The sequence below is a fragment of the Prinia subflava genome, chromosome 2 (assembly GCF_021018805.1).
Source record: "Prinia subflava isolate CZ2003 ecotype Zambia chromosome 2, Cam_Psub_1.2, whole genome shotgun sequence".
Taxonomy (NCBI): domain Eukaryota; kingdom Metazoa; phylum Chordata; class Aves; order Passeriformes; family Cisticolidae; genus Prinia; species Prinia subflava.
The window spans coordinates 56,286,088-56,302,507 of record NC_086248.1 but is presented as its reverse complement, the minus strand read 5'-3'; the positions used below and the strand labels follow the sequence as shown (position 1 = coordinate 56,302,507).

The following is a 16,420-nucleotide window of genomic DNA, read 5'->3' as shown; positions in this document are numbered from 1 at the left end:
GCACATATAAGTATGTGACATCAGCATCACTATCCCTTCCTAAGAAATCCCAATCTCTTCCTTCAGAGCCCTTAAAAATCAGAGCTTCTTGAGAAACTCTATTCTGGAACAGTTTATTGTGAGGAAACAAACCTACCCAACAATATTTCCTTCTATGTTAATTTTAAACTGAAGGTTTTGTGGATACCGAGAATGGAAAATTTTCAGTCTTATTGATTAGAAAATTTAAAATGGAACAAGCTGTAGTTCAAAGAAAATTTATGTAGAAAATTATGCAGGAGCCATAATTCCATTTCATGTGATTTTTTTTAAAATCTTGAAATATCACAAACCCATTGAAACTCTGGGAAGTGGAGCTCAAGAAAAATTTCTTCAATGGATATTGAGAAAACACTTCGCAAAACTCAAAATACCTAATTCCAGATTTAATATTTTAATCTTTTTTGGCACATTGATGACAAAATCTGTGACAAATGTAAGTAGTGCTTTTGTTTACCACAGGGAGTATCTGTACATGTAATAACTGGATGATTTTTACCTTCCAGCCCTCTGCCACCTGGTACCTTTTCCTTGAGTGGCTCCACAAAAATAAGCAGGACTGCTCACAGGGTAAACCAGCATGTACAAACAAGAATAGCAAAAACTGCCTCTACAGAAGCAAAGCCATGATTAAATATCCTAATGCCTAAGAGAGATACCTACAACAAGTTCAGTGTCTTAATTAGGAGTTAAGACAAGCCTTATTCATCAATTCATGCCCATTTCAGATCTATGGTGTGGACTTTGGGTCTGCTGCTGTGTTAAGCAATGTCTTGCTGTGATTTAGAACCTGTGTACACCAGAAACAAGAAGCATGTAAGATACACAAGTTATTGAAGCAGAAACAAGACAGCTGATCCTGGACATGAGTGCTCAGCTCAAGCTTTCAGTGAACTATTCACAGATGTGCCAGTGAATCTCCTTTGGCAGGACGCTTGCATGAAAAAAACACAAGAGAAATTATCTCAGTTGGTCAGAGGATGGGTCTAGTAATGCCAAGGTCATGGGTTTGATCCCTTGTAGGCCATTCATAAAGAGCTGGACTCGATGATTCCTTGGAGGTCCCTTCTAACTCAGAATATCCTCTGAAACCTAAGTGACTGGGTCATATTTGTTTTATTATTTATTCCCATACAAATTTATTCCTATATTATTTATTCCTCACAGACAGTGGGGAGAGGTATCCTCTTCCATCTCCACTGCAGAGACCTTTACTAGGTATTGCTTCCAGAATGCATCTCTGAAATATTTTTACATTGCAAACTGCAGACTCTTTTATGAAGTAGTCAAAAGAGAAATATGCAAAAACCCCAATATATCTTGTGTGAAATAGTCATTGAAGGATTAAAATGCAGGCATAACTGCTTTGTTGTGAATATCTCTTCCTGTGATGTTTCTTCATTGGCTAATCCTTTGCATTTTTGTGACTTTAGGACATGAAATTTGTCGATAAGAATAAGTTTTCTTTGACTTCCAGTAATTAGAACATTGGATCAAGTTTTGGAAAATAAAAGGGGTTTTTTTTTTCAGAGGGAAGTTTGGAAAAGAAGAACATTTTGTAGGGGAGTGGCAGGAAGAATGTCAGCTATTCTGGTAAGATTTTATTACTTGCATGGTTTATGGCATGATGTGTGTATGTGTAGACACAGATTTTCTGAAATTCCTGTTCGCTTAAAGTGCTCACAGTTTCTGAAAGTTGGATTCCCACAGCATCCATCATTAAACACAGTAGGTTGGACTATGCTCTCTGTTCCCATCTAAGTGAAACATCACATTCTGGAACCCACTCTTTGTGGGCTGCTTTACTCTGTTAGAGGTTGAGTTGGTCACAATTTGTGCTGCTGGACTCCCCTGAGCTCCATTTGTCATGGGGGCTTTGCATTTTATCGTAGGTGGCCACATTAAACCTTTAAAAACACAGGCTGAACTGCAGTGACATAGCTGCAAAAATATTTTGGCTAAAAATACTGATAAACCAGCAAACTGGAGATGCTCAGCTATCCACCTGTGTGATCACACATAGGGGTTCAACCAACTCAGTAGTCAGCTGAAGAGCAGTGTGGGTGAGTCTGAAATGGGACTCCTGTCTGGCAAGACAAAGGAGAAAGCGGATTGCACATCCTACTCAAGTGACATAGGAAGACCACAGTCACTGTGCATTTCTTTTGACTCTGACAGGCCTTATGCATGCCTCACAAACTGTGACTCTCAGAGCTCCTGGAACATCCCCAAAGTGGGGTCATGGCACTTTGCCACAGTGCAGTCCTCTGATTTTATGGTGCGTATCGTAGTTCATAATACATATAGAAAATGGTGTTGTTTTAGAAAGTTGCAAAAGCACATAATAAAAGTCTATTTAAGTAATTTGGAGGGAAAAAATAGTTTTGACAATGAACCAGGGATAGCACACAAAGAAGACCATAAACATGTGTTGCAGTGGAGTCCCTCAAGGCCGAGAAAGAACCAAAGAACTGAAAGTACAGAAGTGAGGGAAGAAAAAGCCTCAAGTACAGACTGTGAAGGTAGGCTGGCTCTCTTTCTCCTCCCTGCTTTTCTTCTTTTCTTTTGTGTGTACAGATCTGGGGTGATGCTCAGACTCCCCAGTATGCAGTTCTTAACTGGGGGTGTGACTAACCCAGAATGAAAGCTGGTTAAAGGAGGAAAACAGAGAGATGAGTCATCAGACCTTCTGTTAGCCAGGTCCAGCACATTTGTGCAGTTCAGTAAGGGGAAATACAAAACAATGTCTGAGAGCTTCTCTGAGTCTATCCAAAGCAGAAAAGACAAGTTTTTTAAAACTGCCAGGAAGTTAAGGCATCTGTTCCAAGGGATTAAAGCAGCCCTAGTTTTTTTTAGAAAGAACAGAATGAGACTTAGAATTTGCTAATGTTTTAAAATCAGATGAGATGATGGTTGAGGCTAGTGTAGAGAGGTATTTTAGCCAGAACCTCTTGATTTTAAACATTAAGGAAGGATTTTGATGCCTTATTTCAATCTCCATATCATTTCATCTTGTTCCACCCTGAACAATAGACCTCTGTTTGCCAAATTTTGCACCAAAATAAGGCAGGTCACTCTTTCTCATGCAGGCTTTTTGGATTGCATAGCAAATTTACCAAATATCACATAAAATTTCATTTAACATGTACCAAAATTTGTTGGCAGAAGTATCTTGATGTATATCCTGTAAGGCCTGAACAAAGGTGTACTTGTGATCACTAGGAGCTGTATTGACTGAAATTTCCACAGAGTGAAAAAAAAGTGTAACATTGCACCTACAAGTTTTCTCTTAACACTATGAATGAATTCCTCAAAAAGGTTTTCCATGTATGCAAAACTCTCACTGGGGAGCTTCTCAGCCAGTCTGAGCCTTTAAGGGGAATCAGTGCAAACTTCCGTAGGGTGCTAATGCACACTGGGTGTCTGGGGCCAGCTTGGGCTCTCTAAGGTGAGAGCTGTGTTTTGTCCTGAAGAACTGGCTGTTCCAGGGAAAGCCTCTGTGTGAATGCCTGGTGCAGCACCCATAGCAGCACAACACATCATCTTTCTATTTCTCTTCCTCCTATGCCCTGACTCACTGTAGTCTTTCATCTCTCCTTGGCAGTGTGCAGCTAGAGCCCTTTTTGAGGTGCAAGCCCTGGATTGTTCCTGCATTTCTAAGTGTTGGTGGAATAGGTCTTACAGCTAATGGCTCAGTGACATGTCTAACACAACCTTGCTTCTACAATTTAGGGTGCAAATTAACCAAGTGCAAACTCAGGCTAATTTAAAAGAGACAAACTCTTCTTTGATTAAGACTCTAGCCAGAGACCTGGCATACAAGCATTGATTTTTCTCCTATTTACAGGCTTTCTAAGTGTCCACAAAAGTGGGATCCTTTCTGCTTCAGTCTCTCAGTGGTAAAACAGGGATGAGAACACTTCTCTGCCCTACAGAAACATTATGAGGGGCTTAGGCACTATGGTAATGGATACAGAGGGTAGCTAAGATAAATAACCTGATAGATGCAAGAAAATGATTGATGTTAGAATACTACAAATATGTTGAAAGCCTAAAATATCTTTGTGATGTCTCCTCATTTCTTGAAATGCCAATTAACATTTTTCACTCAGATACCTGATGTTTACATTGGCACATTTTTATGCTCACATGTCTTACAAAATGGATACTTGCCTGACTTTGATTTTAGATGAAAGCACTCATCTCTCAACCTCATAGTAATTCTGAAAGATAGAAAAGCTGCTTTCATAGGAAGAAAAACAATGAGTTTTGATCCTGCTGGTGATAAGTGACAAGCCAGGAGTTTAATAAACAGACCAGGAGTACCATCCTTGGTAACACTATAGCACAAGTAGCAAATCACCATTGCCTAAATTACTCCAAAGTCCCCAAGCTCTCTGTGAAGAAAAATAAAGTGTTACTTTGGTTTCCTGTAATCCTTCCTCAGTAAAAACACAGGATTCCCTTAGGAGAGGTAAAATCCATTACTAGGCTTCTTTATGCCTTTTTGTAACTAATTGTCTCTTCCATGAAGGGTCTTACTTCCTTGAACCATGAGCTAATGCAGACTCTCAGGGTGCAGAGAGGCTGTAGAGAACTCAACTTTATGCCCATCTTCTTTATGAGTGATTTTTTTTTTGTTTCCCCACTCCACCTCACAGCTTTCTAAGACTTTCCTGGTACTTACCTGTGCAGGGGCCATGTCATGTGCAGGATAATATGCTCTGAAGCATCTCTTTGCAGGGCCGTGGGAAGCAGCCAGGCAGGCCTGGCACCCGAAGCAGAGCACTTTGTACCACAATCAGAATGAAGCTGGCTTTGATAGAAGGAGTAGAGCTTCCTTTTCTTCCCTGATAGCTATGCATACCCTCAGCTCATCAGAGCAAGCCTGGGCGTTTTCTTCTCACCCTAAGTACTGCTTTTTCCTACAATAACATATCATGACCACTTTTGTTTCCCATCATTGTATGTCACCCTTTCCCTTTTCATTGCTTGTGTCACAGCAAATGTAAAAATTTTGCAGCTTGTTCTGTCCGGGTTTGTTTCTCAGCAACTTAAATAACTCATCTAAGTAAAGTTGCTAAAGAAATTTCTCAAATAATATTTTCTAATTTCTGCATTTGGATGGTCAAAGCACACATTTATAACTCCATAAGCTACACCTGGGCAGAGTTTGAGCTCCTCACTATATAAAAATGAATGCAAATTTTTATGAATAGTTAAAGGTATTTATGAGCACAATTGTAGAGGCTGGGCCCTGTAATATATCACGAGGCTCTTTGATACTAAACTTACTTGAACATGTGTCATGCAATGATACAAGTGACCTGATGTGCAAGCAATTATAATAGTAATTTCTTTCTTTAGTAATTACTTTCTAAAGTAGTTGATCTGTCCCATTCAATTTTGAACTATTGTTATTACAGGAAAGTTGTAAAATATATATCTTGCTACTTGATTTTTTCTTTCTTTTGAAGAAATGGATGAGGAAAGCTAAACAGCTCCAGAATATACAACCTTATACAGGGTGTCAGAGAGGGGGGAGGGTGGCTCAGTGATGAATGACCAGTCGTTCAATTGTTTTCTTTCTTGCAGAAATCAGAGACAGAGTACAGTTTATCTTACCCTGACTTTTAGCAAGACAGATTGCCAGGCAAAACCTCGGGGCTGAAGTCATCCAACCACCAAGTAGAGTAAAGAGACCATTGCTGTTACCTTTACAAGACTGACCCCCACCCTCAGTGCCTTTTAAAACTCTATGGTGTTTCTTTCTGAGGTTCTAATGTGAACTTCAGCTACTTTCACACCATTTTTTATGCTAAACACAATATGGAATGGTTTACTTGGGCCCCAAATACTACACTCTTATACAGGCTGAGACTAACTCATCTGTGTGCATTCCTTGCAAATGACAGTCCCTGGTGCAGAATTGTCCATCACACTATGTTTAATTACCCTCATACTTAATTTCAGCTGCCACTGAGCTTGTTTAGCTCTAGTTTGAATGTTTCAGGTCTGTGCTACTACACTGACATGAGTCAAACCCCTCTTTCACTTCATGGGTGTGAATGGGGAGCTGTTTGCTGAGAGGTGAAAATCCCTAGGTAATGGCAAGCTAACTCCAAGACAGGTTGTTATTGTCCCAGATTTTTTCCTGCACTTCCCTTTAGCTATGTTTTTCTTACCAGCTCCATTCTAGTAATTTGGAATAATAATTTTGGATGTGGCATCCTGAGTTTATGAGAGGCGACATAAGATCTTAGGTGGCCTCAGTCATGTCCTGAAGGTGCATATTTCCCTGTGACAACTATAAGTGAATCAGTAGCTTAAGTCAGCCAAAAAGAATCTGGGCCAGTGTCCACTTTATTGAACAGATTCATAAAATTCACAAAAGGCAGGACAGACAGAAAGAGTTAAAAGGGAAAGATGGTTGCACTTGCAGTATCTGTTTCTTGCAAGAGACCATAATGTGTTTATACAGCTCTCAGCCAGGCTAGTGGATAATTAAAGGAAAGGAATGACACTAGACACTACTCCACCTTATACACTATGATGTGGGGAAAGTCACACAAGTGGGAACAAAAGAAAACAGCAGCAAATTCTCTTCTCTTTTTGACAAGCTCAATCTCTTCTATCTTGCAGTTAGAAGGATGACTGACTTAGTCCACCTAATAAGAGGGTGTTAAAATACATTGACAAAGTTAGGGTCCAAGAGGATCCTTCAGCATTACAATCAAGTATTTTATAAACTGCAGGACAAACATCCTTGCTATGGTCCAGTTCAGCAGGATGTATCCTCATCAGCATAAACCCATCCCATAATCTGCCTATTCCTACAGCTATAGATTATACTTTCATCTCAGATGTGTCTTTCAGTGAGATCAAGTATCGAGCTGAGTCCTCGTCTAAGCTCAGATAACCAGACTCTGGGTAGGGAGAGAAGTCTTGGCAACGACGTGATTTCAGTGCGTGTTTGTGATCAGGGGAGTAATTACCTGTTCTCTGACCATGTGAGGGGTCAAAGAAGACCATTCTCCTTCTGGACTGCCCAGACCACTTGGCCAATTTGTCAAGAATCCCATAGGATAAATATCTGTCTCCAGAGACCTTTATAGTGACAAATCCAAATAAATCAGAGTCACTTTTACTGAGCACTTCAGCAGACAGCTCAGATTTAATGAATCAGCCTTCAGACCCCCAAAGAAGATTTTCTTTCCCTTCCCAAGCCCAAGGGAAGTATTCGACAAAAATTACCTACAGGATAAAATTCTATCAATCCATTCAGTAATACTTATGATTGCAGTTAGCAATACCACTAGCTGTGTGTATGAAAAGCACTGGGAATGCAGCAAAGAGCTCTCATGATCAGCTGTATGATCAGTGTGTCCTGTGCAGAGAAAAGGAGGCTGCAATGGATCAGATGATTTTCCTCGTCACTGATCGAGGATGGACTTTGCATTCCTTTACTGGTTCCCTTCTGCAGTCTTGGATGGAGTTACCTACCAACATAAAAAAAAAAAAAAAAAAAAAATAGAAAAAAAAAAAAAAAAAAAAGAAAATCAATCTTAACCCCACACATCACCAAAAGTCATCATGCAGATCAAACCTTGCAGGTTAGTTGTTGTGGGTCACTCAAAGAGTTTTAAGGCTTAACATCTTGATCCCCTCTAAAAACTTCCATCTCCATTTCCTTCCCCCCTTTGGGATCCATCCAGATGCCTGCTCAAATACCTGCTGGCGCCAGAGGAAATACTCCTGTAACGGATACCCTGCGATGTAAAACCAATATTTTGTTTCCAGGGTCATCCCTTTCACACTCGCACAAATCCTCTTGCTTCACCAACCTGCCTCTTGGTCAAGCCAAAACAAGAGAAATTGCAAATCCAAAGGGTGGGATTTCGAAGCAGTTTAATAGGCTTGGTGATTGCTAACCCACACATTTCCTCAGCTTCCTCCTCCTGTTGTGGTAGCCTTGCGTGATAATTTATGTCAGGTTAACAGTCTGCTGGGCAGACACCTCTGCTCACAGTTCAGCAAAGAGAGACAAAGAGAGCAGTTTACTGACCCAAAGTGCTCATGATGTTCAGAATGGTAACACCTATTCAAATAGGCTTATAGCTGATACAAAGGCCTAATAAGAAGCATCCTTCAGTGTTAGGATGTGAGTGCATCAGGATCCAGTGCCAGGTAAAAGAGTTAAACAAAAAACATTTTTCAGTGTTATTCATATACAAACAAAAAAGCAGAAACATTTAATTTGTAATGGCTCCCCATCTCCTGTTAGGGAATCAGGCTGACAATAAGAAGTGGATCAGTGTTTAGAATTTGGTCAATTCTTGGTTTGACAGTATCCCATTCTATTTGTGGTTTTTATTTGTGCTCTCTGGATTTTTACTTTACATGATAATTAGCAAATGGCTTTATATTATTGTGTTTCAATATAATGAACTTTGCTAATAGTCATATGGGATATGTGAGAAGGAATTCTTCAGAAGGGACCAGAAATAAGCACTTTTAAAGTGACGTTTCAGGTGCTCATTTCCTCATTGAGTCTTGTAATAAATAATACAGATTTGTTATCTCCAAGATAATAAATAAAGAAAACATTTAAAGTTATTTAGATATATAAAATAGATAATCATACTTTCTATGTAGCTTTAATGAAGTAAAAGTGCAAGGACACAATAACAAGGATTCATTAAAGGATCTGTAAATGGATTGCAAATGAATTTTATTTAAAAACTTTGTCTTTTTTTCTCATGAAGGAAACAAGCAGAATAGATGACTTTTATACTAATTTCCAACTTTTAAATTAAAAATAATATAGAGAGAATGTCAGGAAACAAATATTCTTTTGCCCATGACTGAAAAAAAAGAACTCATAAAATAAACTTTTGCAAAATGGCTGTGTGTAAGAATTTGCCATGGAATGGGCAATTTATTACACTAGAAATTTGTCATCCAGAATCCTGTGGAATATACCAGAATGCTTGTTCATTCCTTAAACAAGTCTCTTCCATTCTGATATAATATATTGCATAAAGTGCAGAAGAACAAGAGTAAAAGTGTGTTTTTTTAATGATTAAGGACTGATCTTGTTCCAATTTGAGTCAATGGCAGAACTCCATGGAACTGAGCTGAATATATGGGTGTAGATAAGATGTTGTTTACTGTGCTTTTGCTTTTTCTGAGAGCAAAATGTAAATGAAATATATTCCTTGCACAAATTAGATTATCCCAAGTCATCTGCTGACTCCTACTTAAAACAGAGTACAGGGAACTCCCCACGTTCTCCAGAAGCTGCAAACCCGAGTGTCTATGCAGCCTTAAAGACACTCTTGCCACTGTGTGAATTGGCTGCTGCATCAAAAACAGAATGAGACACAGTCATGGAACAAGAGTTCATGAGATTTCGCTCATGTATGTAAAAGAATGTAGCATCAATAAGTTCTCCCAGTCCTCTTTCAGCTGCAGTTACATTTTTGTTAAAAGCATCACATATCTTTGTGGAGAGTCTTGCCTGGTTTTCGTACAGCCATGAACAGAGAGTGAGTAAGTTGTTCCTGCACGTGCCACATTTGAACAGAACAGAGGGAGCACAAACTGCATCACTGCATGGGCAGTGGCCAAATAAAAAGAGAGGGAGAAGTATAAACAATCATAAGTTATTTTCCGCCAACATCAGCCAGGTAACACGTGGTAGAAATGGACAGAGATTATGTCAGTGGTGGAAATTACTCCTTACAAGAAAGGAAACAGGAACAGAGAAAACACTCTGCTAGTCTTGATTTTCCTGAAACACTTACTTGGGATGTAAAACCACCAGTTTGCACGTCTTTAAGTTGACACTCAACCAGTCCTTAGTAAGATGAAAAAGAACTATTTGCCAAGAGTGCTCTCATTTATGTTAACAAAATCTTTGGAAGACAAACAGCCTGACAAACTCTACCTAATTTCTTCAGTGGCACAAATCTCTGGTCAGCTTGTGTAATGCCTTATCAGCAGAGATGGAGCTGCATGAAAGAAACAATTCTCTCTGAAAGAGGAGGTAGGGAACAGTACTGGAAATGCTACAGAGTAACGTTATTACGAAGTGTGAAGGAGGAGTAGGGAGTTGTTTACAATAAACTGACCTAATGATTCCGAAGTCATTGGCTGTAAAATTCATCTGTCCTCGGGTAAAAGTTGCAAGGCAAAATGGATCAATATGGTTACCCCCTTCCTTCTCTGGCCCATCCTGGTGGGTGATAGAGCATAACAGTGTTGGTTTTGACATTATTAGGTTATCCTGAAAATAAATCACTTTTGAAAAGGTGAATTGGACAGAGCTTAGTGCTGACAAACTAAAGGTTGGAGGCTGGGAGGAATGCAGTGGTGGGGGGGAGAGGGAAGGGGGGTTATGTTGTGGCAAATGCAAACCCATTGTAGGAGACCACCAGCATGTGAGGAGCTGTAGGTCTCATTCCGGTTTGCACTGTGGCAAATGAGTGCAGCTCTTCATCTGATAAATATCATATTGTATTTACAGTTTCTGAAACTATTTTTGATTCAGCAGAGGAATGAGACGTACTTTTTCATGTAATAGAAACTCCAAGAGGTATGCCCCTGCCCAGAAAAATGAAAAAGTAGGAAATTTTGTCCCTAGAAAAAGAAATTCCCACTTTTCCCAACATTTAGCTAATCTACGAAGTTCCCACTGCTGTAAGTGGTCATCAAGATACTATATTGTGGCTGGACTCTGAAAGAGCTGGATAAGTTTATTACCATCAGCAACATCTGTAACTATGCAAGTGAAGATCATGATAATGACAGTCCAACCTCATATTTTACAGCATAAAATAAACCCCCTTAGGGGCACAGGAAAGGCTGGATAATTGACTTTTTATCCCATAGGTTGTTTTAATCCTCATTCTGACACCTAAGAGACAGAGCACCAATAGGCACAGCGTACCAGATTATTTGCTTGCCTCTACTCCCACCAAAGACTGTGGTGATATTTCAAGGGTTTGCTGTGAACTCGAACTTCATGTAGAGGTGCCTGAAAGTTTGTTGTCCATAGTGGTCTGTAATTCTTCATTGAGGTGAAAATATGAGGTCAATTTACTGTTCCTGGAAAGTTTTCTGAATGTGAGTGCTGTGGTTTTGGAGCAATGTTGGCATTTAAGGAATATAGGTTCACATCCTAATGCCCAAACACTTGCAGTATCATCATGAGTATATCATGCATAGCTGCATTACACATTATCTTACCCACCCCAAATGAGTGTTTTCTTTCATTCAGTGTCTTTCTGTCTCTTCCATTCTATCGTATATTGTCTAGATGAAGAGTCTTACATCAATTTTATGCAGTGTCTGACACAAAGATATAGTTTGCATCCTGAATGGAGTTTACTGAGGCAAAACCATCTGTTGCAAACAATGGATTTAATTTTGACCTTTACAAAATTTCAGAGGTACACTCAGCCTGTTTGTTGCACCAATCTATTAAAGGTTGCCATTGCCTGAGGAATAGACTCTCTTTTGGGATTGAAATAATGAAAAGGATCCTGAAAATGCAGTTCCAAGTAGCATAAAATTCCATCTCTTTCTTCCTTCTTCTTACCTCCTAGAAGTAATTAAGGACTTTCAGAAATCAGATTTCCAAGAACTTCCCAAACATCCCTGTAAATGTCACAGTTCCTTGCAGTGCACGCTGGTGGTGTGGAGATAGAAACACAGGGAGCAGAATAACAAGAGTTGGGTGAAATTTTGCACCTCTTGCCTCAGACTTTTTAATATTTTTGAGAAACTCCTTTTCATTCAGAAATTGCATATGGAGAAAATTATGATAGGAAAACACCAACACATGAAATGAACCACAAGTCATCAGCTTTTAGGGTTCCATGAGAGTCCAAAATGAGCTCTACTCTGAGGAAACCCTTATAAAGGAGTGTATTTTGCAGTCCTGGACATGTTTTTTCTACAGGCCAAACTCTGCAATTGTGGACCCACTTGAGATTCTCACCACCCTCTTTGCCTTTGCTGCTTCTTCCTGTCTTCTTCCCCATGGTGCTGGAGTTCATGGTCTGCTCTGCTGTGATGAGTCAACGGTTTGACTGGCTATGCTCCCAAGCAGATTTGTCATAGTGCCTGATTTCAAAACAGATATCTATTTTCTTCCTTTTTCTTTTAAAATCGGACCAGTCCTCAGGTCTGGTTTGGAGTTCAGCCATCAAATTGTCACATCCAAGAGGAGGTAACTTCTATCAAGCAAGGAAGGAATCTCTTAACACTTCTCTGCTTTTAAAGAATTTGTGCCCTGGAAAAACACCCCATTGTTAGATAAGAGGCAACGCAGAAAAGTCACCATCCATGAAAAGGGGAGGGATATTTCAGGCCACACTGCTCTTCTAATAGAGCTATTCAAATTCATTATCACTACATGATACAATCAGTCCTATATAGTTATCAGGTCCTGGGGCTGTTTTCTTTTTCTGCCACTGACAAATAGGCCAAAGTAAACCAGGTCACTGATAAGACAGACCCCTGGGAAGATGCTCTGCCATGCTTGATGCATGGATAGGGCTTTTTGTTCATCACTCACATGACTTTGTCTTGCAGCATCTGTTTATTTTCCTTCTCCTTTCATTGCCTAAGTTTGAAAGAAGCCTGAAATAGAATAGGATTTATGCTACAATCTGCAAACCCTGAACTTTTTATTTAGGAGATTCAAAGACTATAAGGCTGAGAGAGGCCTTTGGTATCCTCTTGTCTGACCTCTGCTACAACTGAGGCCATTAGCTTTCTCTGCTTTAATTCTTGTTTGGTCTATCTACTAGAAAAACATCCAGCCCTGATTTAGGAATTGCGAGCGGTGGAGAGAATCATCACAACTCTCCTCAAACTGTTCTTATGGTCAATTACCCCCTCTGTTAAAAAATTTCCATTGTACTTCAGTTTAGATTTGCTGAGCTTCAATTCCCAGATGCTGGCGTTTGTCCTTGCTGTGTCTCTGTAACCCTAGATTTCCATCCAGAGTCAGCTCAAAGAATGGGATGGTAATTAGGCACATATGTATATCACTTAGAGATATTTTCAGTCATTATTGCCTCCTGAGCAGAAATGGAGTCTGAACAGAGTCAGGTGGTTTTCTGAGAAACAGATTAAAATTTGTTATCATTCTAAATATTTACATTTGTGGCATTTGAATTACAGGCATATGATATTTGAGTACCTGTGGAAATGTAACTCCCACTAGATACTTTTAAGGATGACTGGGTACATTTTCAAAAGAGAAATGGCCTCTTACCCAGAACTGCAGAGGGTCTACTTTAGCCACTGTTGTCAGCTGAATTAAATCAATACATTTTATTTGCAAAGAAAATTCAGCACATATAAGAGGCCAAAGTGAATTCAGGTATCATAGTTTTGATGCTACACACTTATGAACTAGAGCTGATAAATGGACTTGAGGTCTGTTTCTGAAAGGTGCTGTCATGGTACTACATAATGTTTCTATTTTGTGATGACCCCTTCCCTTCCCTGAGGATGCTCTGACAAATGCTGTCCAGACCAAGATGGCAGAGCTAGATTGGAATGATATGGCACAGCCCAGGCCCTACGGTTTGCCTTTTTAATTGTTTTTCCGACAATTGTTCTTTCTAGGGGAGCCTCCTCTGAACCACATTTACTTCAGATGATGCCTCCTGATCTGGTTACATGCAGCATTTTCATGAGAGGGATCACTTACCTCACCCAGGGCAGGGGAGACCTGGGGTGCAGGGCAGAGTGGATGTTTCCTAACAAATGCAGGGGTAAGCTTTTGGACCTCTTTAATTCTGTGCACAATTGTCCCCGGACAGGAACAGCTGCTTTCCGCTTTGCTCTCTTGTGTTGCTTCGTTCTGCAAGCTCATAAGGCCGGGACAGATTGCGATGTGGATCAGGGACGTTTTCCCCACTGAATTGTGCCAGAAGCCAGTGAAGAACTGGCAAAGGCACGAGAAAATGCCCTGTGCCATGTGTCCACACCCACACGAAGGAAGGAGAGTAGCTGGTCTAGGAGGAAGCTGTGGTGGCTTGATGAGAGCTGAGAGTTTTCCTTTGTAGATGATGACTCTTGGTAGCTGTTTAAGATTAGCCCACACAAGTGGCAGTAAGGGGGAAACCTGGCCCACAGGTAGATCATGCTGACACTTCCATGAGGCTGAACTGGCTGCATCAGAGCCAGTTCACCAGCACAGACCAGCAGACAGGCTGGTGAAAAGAAGTAAATCCACATTTAGTGAGGACAGCAGTAAAAGCCTGTTGTCACTTTTGCTACTTAGGTGTAGTCCCCCCACTCTAACTACTATCACAGTTTTTTTTCTTTCCATGCCATTTGACAACAGTTTGATATTGGGATATCATTTTAACAACAAGAAAATTGAAATTTAGTTGATTTGCAGTGAAACCCTCTAGTTGTTCCAAAAGATGCTAGATTGTTCATTAAGAGAAGACCTCAGGGCCATACATGTGATGAGTATGCAGGGACAGCTTACCTTTTGAAGCAGCAGTTGGTTGGTTTGTGGGGTTTTTTGTCAGTAGTACGAATTAATACTACATGTGAATGAACAAGAATAATAATTATGCTCTGCAGTTAGAGGTTCCAATGTTTTTTGTTTATTCAATAATTTTCTGGAATAGCTCACAGACATTGGCGCCTGTTGTCCAAATACTTCATTTAGATTCCACTTTACGGCTGTCCTGAAATGTAGCTGGTCATCTGGCCGAAACCAGAAGGCAGCCAATTAAATTCACAGGAAAACATTAATCTGAGCTGGAGAATTCATAGCACATGTGTGCAATCACTCCTCCTTTTACGTATGCTTTCTGTTCTTCCTCTGCTCCTGCTCCCCCAGCTGCCGCCCCCCTGCTCCTTATTTCACCGGTGGAAGGAGAACGTGCCAACTCTAACAGCACTGTCCGAGGGAAAGGAAAATTAACACCAGTTTTGCTTTTATGTGTTCAGGACTCAGTCCAAGAAGGCCACTAGTGTGGATGCTGGGTTTTTCCCCTGCTTTTACCAGGCCTGGGATCTGGCCCAAGCATAGTGTTGCCAGCATGTATCAGTGCTCAGGGTGTGAGGACAGAGGAGGCAGAAGCCAGGACGTGGGTGGCAATGAATGAGCTGAGGGCTGGAAGGGAAGAATGAGATGGAGAGGGAGGGACTGCAGGAGCAGAGGAGGAGGAAGGGGGAAGCTGGGCTTGCTGGGAGCAGGAGCAGAGGTCTGGGATCATGAGGACATGCTCTCCCTGGGCCTGGAAGCTGAGCCTGGTCTCCTTACTTCTCTCCTGTCAGTGAACATCTGTGAACAACTGCTGGACATGTGTGTTTATTGTCTCCTTCTCCCTTCTGTGTCATTTTTCAGGAAGTGGCCCAGCTCTGCTGTGAACTTCAGCAGGGGAGAGGTGTGCTGCGGCTGCAGAAAGGTCATGGTCTCCCAGCCAGGCTGGAGTCACCTTGATTCCACCTTCATTTCAGCACAAAAAGGAAGGTGGTGTTTTTACAAGGAAAGGATTGCATCACAAAACAAACAGTTAAGCATTTGCCATCTAGGAAATAAGGTCAAGGATGGTATTTGTACTCTTTCACTGAATGATAGTTTTATAGCACAAGAGGGAGATAATCTCCAGAACTACTTCCTTCCTAATCTCCACCTACTTCCACCTTACTTAGGTGCAGTGGAAGGTGGTGAATGGGTGGTAAATAAAGTGGAACAAGATTGGAGTTAAGGTGCCCAGTGAATGTTCATGGCTAAAATTATTCTACCCCTGTCTATGCCACAATGCTCATAAACAATGCTGAGTCCTGGGTTTCCAAAATCAAGAATCTAGCAGTTAAATAGAAAATTATGTATTCCTCCATTAGCTGGAGTGCCTCACATGGTTCCTGGGCTGGATTTTCACAAGGGCACAGGTGTTATCAAGAGGCATGATTCAAGCTTAAGAGGCATTTTAAAAATGCCCCACACGTTGGAAAATCAGATCCTGGCTGTTGGGGGGCCTGCGTTCCCTGGGCATTCAGATTCTTCTATTTAACTGTGAAAAGCTACACTGCTCACAGGTAATGGATTCCACAGTATAGCATTGCAGTGTCTGTCAGGTGAGAAGGGATCTGTACGTGCATGGGAAGCTGTTTGAGTGAAGTAAAGTGCACAGGTATCTAGATAAATATATATATGTGTACCTCATATATTATTCATGAACACTGGATGAGAGATAGTAGAAAAGCTATACTATTCTATGCCATCCATAAGGGTCTATGTGAGTAAGGAACTCTGCCATAATAAAGCCATGATTACATTTAGTGCTTTTTAACCCCCTCATTGATGGACATAAAGAAATAAGGTTGAATGGGGAAA

General features: G+C 40.6%; 1 long non-coding RNA gene across 1 annotated transcript; it reads left to right on the top strand.

The window, feature by feature from the left end:
- The first annotated feature begins 1,580 nt into the window (after nt 1–1,580).
- Nucleotides 1,581–16,130, top strand: LOC134547740 (uncharacterized). Its single transcript, XR_010079586.1, has 3 exons — nt 1,581–1,632; nt 13,684–13,832; nt 15,428–16,130. It is a non-coding gene; the product is annotated as an uncharacterized LOC134547740 (long non-coding RNA).
- The last annotated feature ends 290 nt before the right edge of the window (nt 16,131–16,420 follow it).